Source organism: Amblyomma mixtum, chromosome 8, assembly GCF_055824585.1.
Source record: "Amblyomma mixtum isolate Tamu chromosome 8, ASM5582458v1, whole genome shotgun sequence".
NCBI lineage: Eukaryota > Metazoa > Arthropoda > Arachnida > Ixodida > Ixodidae > Amblyomma > Amblyomma mixtum.
Window position 1 is genome coordinate 117,770,138 of NC_143019.1, and position 5,218 is coordinate 117,775,355.

Genomic DNA, 5,218 nt, shown 5'->3' on the forward strand with positions numbered 1-5,218 from the left:
TCTTGCTTGGGACGGAACATGTTCCATCCTGGGATACAATATGAACATGAGAAGCCTGGCGCAGTTTCTGTCAACGGGGAGCTTTATAACCTGCATTGCGTGGTGTTGCGATATGTCACTGACCAGTTCTCCAGTACTTTCATTTCGAATCTCCAGGGAGGGTACTCTTTTGTCGAGCATTGCCAAATACGAATAAAACTTCCTGGAACCAACTTTTTTCGCATATAATAGCCAAGTTATAAAGCTCTTTTTTCAATGATTATGGAAAACGAAATTTGCTTAAGGATGAAAAATATTTCAATAAAAACAAAATAATTGTAGATATGCACAAGATTGTTACATATATACAGTCAGAAAGTAGGCGATTAAGTAGTCTATAAGATATTTTCTGCGCTCCTATAAAATAAACCACTTTCTACATTAACAGACATCTTCCTTCTGAACTTTACAACCAGCAAAAAAATGATTGCTTTCGCCAAGTCCTTTGGGCTACTCTGCAGCACAATGCCAAAGTCGGTCCCAGACTTTTGGCGAAGACTGGATCCGCCGCTAACCGGTTGCAGAGAACAATTCATAACAGGCCAGCTGCCCTTATTAAGAGCCTCGGAAACGGTGAAATAGAAAGTTGCCGACGGCCACTAGTTAATCGGGCCACGGCAGAGCACTCACCACTGTGCTAATTGATTAAACCCGACGAATAAACGTCATGTTTTCGCGCAAATCTCTCGCTTGCATCTAAAACGTATAGTCATAATGCTGCAGAATCGGGAACAAAATGCCACTGCTAACCAAAACTGGTGCGAGCTTACTGACAACGAATTTCGGGCAGCTCACATTAACATGGTATGCATCAAATGAACAGATGATGCAGTTCATTTCAGAACACGGCATAATATTCAAGGGATTCTTAACGAAACGAGATTTCTCATTTAAATCACTCAAAATGCAACTTGCGACGAAAACAAAATGTGCGAAAAAAAGTTCCACCATGCGGGATTTGAACCCACGCACACCCAGTTGCCTGTCGACTCTCCGGAGCGACGCGTTAGAACACTTTTTTTTCTTTATTGCATTTTCACAACGGGTACAAAGAAGTAGAACTTGTCAGCAACACACGGCCACAAAACAGCGCAGAGTGATCCATCTCTTTTTTGCGGACTACTTCCGTAGCCTTCAGAGCGGTGCACTTAATGTATGAAACGGAGTATAGTACCAAGCGTAGCCTCCACCAAATATTACGAGAGTTAGCTCAGCAGCAGACGCGACAGGCCGCAGTCAGAGAGCACAATAAACCAGGTCACCCCAGTACTACCTGCAACTACCTTCATATTTCTGACGCAAACCACTTGTTGAATAAACGTTAATAATGGGGCATTGGCCACTCGGCCAGTTATCAAATACGTTCAATGTTGCTAAGATTCATGAACCTGAAATACAGCCACACCATCTTACAGATGTAATACACCTTTCCTCGTTCATTGCCGCAATGTTAACGGCTGGACTGCTTTTTACATCTGACGCTATAATCTACCACGCACGTGGCAGAGGTGACCAGTAGCTTAGTGAAGAATACAGTGAAGGCCATAGAGCGGTAGGTAGTGCGAAGTGAAAAAGGCAGTCAAGTGAGCGGTATGGCGGCACTCAGCTTCGAAAGGTTAACAGACCAAGTCAATGGCGTAACTAATATACCTCCTGAGGAGAAGTTCTATGCTTCTGAATATAGTTATTCCACATAATTGATTGTAAATGCCAGTTCGTTTTCAGAAAAAAAAATGGAGAGGTTCCCCAGTCATCCTCAAATACACTAGCCTAGCAAAGACGACATCGCATCTTATTTCCTGCACCAGTAGGCATCAGCGAAAGTAATATGAGCAGAATTTGCCCCCAGGCCGGGCAGCCCGGCGAGGCGGAGGTGGGGATGGAGGAGACCCGTGTTCAAAGGCTGCCAGCTAGGGAACGACAGGAGGGAAACAGGGGCCAGGCGCCTGGTCCGGTGGCTGAGGCTGTCGACGGTGTTGCCGTCCAGATCTGGTAGCCCCACCATCTGCGGCGGAGGCCTAAGCCTAGCAACCCGGGCCGCCAGCTGGTACGGAAGACGTCCGTCACCGACCACGCTCTTTCTGTTCTCTCCGGCACGCTCTCCACGCGCCACGTACCACTTCCGCTTTTCCTCTTCCTCATGTGTGATATCGTGAGTCTTCTCAAGCCGCAGTGTGGCGCTGGGTCCTTACACCATGAGCATTCTCGCGACTTGGCTGTCACAATGAACAGCACAGCCCAACCTCAGCCCGAATATATGGGCAGCCGCCAACCTAGATGATACACAACATGTGAAGCTTGAAAGCAGTTCCTAGAATTGCGCATCATGTGTGTACTTTCAAATCCACTCCTAGTGCAGCAGAATAAGTGTCTTGGGATGAAGCGATTCCACCCTAGCGTCTCGTGTTCGCTATTCTGTGAACCAAATGCCGAGGAATTTATTGTTAGAGCATTTTCTCGAGTACTTACATGCCATTTTTTGAAGTCATTTCTTCCCTCCTCTCCCTTAACATTCTACTGCTGAACACGCACTCAGCCTTAGATCGCGACAGAGCATCTGTGCCTAAATTGGTAAAGTATAACAGTGGTCGCTCTAAACCTGTGGTATTTCTTTTCAGGTCTGCCCTTATAACGTCAAAGATATACAATGTGACCAAAACTACAAAACGTGTTACGGATTTAATAACACAAGAGTGTATTTTTTTGACAACAAGGATACACTGCGGTACAAGGTAAATGGGATCACCGTGTTTCCACGTTAAGCTCAATGCTGTTTTTAGTAGTTTATTCGTACATAGCGAGAAAGGCAGTGCATAGAAACGGAAAAAACGTAAGAGTGGTTCATTACTGTGACCGGTTTTGCAGCTTGTTCAAAAATGATGTAAATAATAAAAGTATCTATTACCAGGTATGTACCATGCCAACATATTTGACAAATGATAATAAAATCCCTACGCGGGTATGTAGCAAAATTAGATTACATTTCAAACAAAACAAAAGCAGTAAAAGCCGACGAAAAAAGAAAAACAGTCCTTTAGGAACGCTAGTAGTTAAAGAATGATGGAAATTAATACATGAGTCTAAACCGAACATCTAGAGCCATGCTCAACGGTTTAGATTTCGAATCAAACCAATACAAAAACTCAGCGTTTTACATATTGTACACTTTATGAAAGAAGGAGACAGCAATTACCGTCCTTTTAATCTCTGAAGCTGTGAAAGGTCAAGAATTCTTTTAAAAGTTGCACCACATACTAGTTTTTAATTGTATCGCATAATATACGTACACTCGCAGAATCTAATATACCTTTATAAGTTTGTTTCATATGATCGACTTTTACATTATCATGCCTAGTATATAGCAATACTCATGAACTAGCCCTCCTCCTTACCATTATCAATACTAAAATGAGCGCAAAAGGAATGCTTGTCAGCATCACCATCAGCAGCCAGACTGCGGAAGTTGTAAGGGTGTCGCGAATTGGGGTGACGCGTCCCCGACTGCTGAAGGGGAACGCTTTCGTGTGCAGGTTAGAAGAAGAAAACAAATGAGCAAAAAAAACAAAACGAAGCCGCGTTTATACTTTAAAGGAAATGAGCCAATGAAGGAAACGAAAACACCAAGGAAAACACACACTAGACATGCGTACAACACTATGGATAAAAAGGAGTCCAACGGATACAAAGCATCGGTGCTGGTAGCGCCTGTGCCGCGTCATGTGTCTGCGTTGTCATGTGTCGGCGTTATCGGATGCCTGAAACGTTGTCTGTCCGTGACGTCGCTTGTCACATGAGCGCTTGCCATATAAAGATGCTGCTTGCGTGAAATAAAGGGCTTGCTGTTATCGTGCCGAGATCGGGGCCATTCTGAGTTCCTTCCTGTCCACTGCCCGGCCGCGCTCGACGTCCGGCAAGGGCCCTATCACCACATGGTGTCAGAAATGGTAGGGTTCTCTGGCATTTGAGGGGCGTCGCCTTCACTTCGTCAACCGGCGCCATATCAGAGGACAAGGCAGTCAGCCCGTTCACGGCATGTTCGCGGTTCCAGCTCTGCCAAGGATTGACTTCGACCGGACGTCCGAATGGCCTTCTTGGATCCAACTCGCCTCGGGCCTAAATGAGCGGACTGAAGAAGCGCAGGTCCGGACTGTACTATATACGATGGGCTGGCAAGCAAGAGAAATCTTCTCTACTTTTGCATTACCCGAAGAAGAACAGAAGCAATACGAAGTCGTCAAAAAGAAGTTCGACAAGCACTCCGTCGCCGCAAGGAACCTTGTTTATGAGAGCGCGTGCTTTCACCGTCGCACTCAAGAACCTGGAGAGTCAGTCGACCAATTCGTTAACGCGTTGCACACGCTGGCGGAACGGTGCGACTACAAGGAAAAAGAGCACATGATTCGCGACAGGTTCGTGGTCGGCCTCAGGGATGCTAAGCTCTCTGAGACGCTTCAAATGGATGCGGATTGGACTCTCGCCAGCGCTTTGGTAAAAGCGCGCTTATAGGTGACCGTCCAACGACAGCAGCAGCAACTGCGAGAAACCGACGACGAACCCTTGGTAGCGGCGACCGGCAATCTTGACGCGGTCAGCAAGCAAGGGCAGCCCGGAAAATCTTCTTCAGGACAGCACTCGGGCAGCTCAGCAAAGAAGTGTTCACCTGGAATGCAAGGTACGCGCTCCAGAGTCCAGTCCTACCGACCAGGCACCCCCGGGTCATGCCCCAACTGCGGTCAAGGAGCGCACCCCAGAGCCTCGTGCCCGGCAAAAGCAGCGAAATGCAACCACTGCGGTTGTTCCGGACACTTTGCAGCTGTATGTCGGAAAAAGGCTGCACGTGATGTAAAGAAGGTACAACTTTCATCTCTCCATATGGACAAGGGGGCGTACTCCGTTGGCGCGGTGAACGGGGGGGTAATCTAATTCTCGTTATGTACAGGTCGTCATTAACGGCACTCCGGTGTTCGCTAAAGTAGATTCCGGTGCCGAAGTTTCCGTTGTGCCCTCAACATTTCCCGGTTTGCCTACCAGGCTAGAAAAGTCCGACCTAATCCTAACAGGCCCGTCGAATGAGCCACTGAATGTTTTGGGAAAGTTTCATGCCAATATCCAGTGGAAACAAAACACTGTCTAGCAAATCGTGTACGTGGTCTCACCATTACGCTCCGTATACTTTTGG

The 5,218-nt window shown here is 46.8% G+C and overlaps 1 pseudogene; it reads left to right on the top strand.

Moving 5' to 3' along the window:
- Positions 1-4,156: 4,156 nt before the first annotated feature.
- LOC149334075 (uncharacterized) lies at positions 4,157-4,916 on the top strand (annotated as a pseudogene).
- The last annotated feature ends 302 nt before the right edge of the window (positions 4,917-5,218 follow it).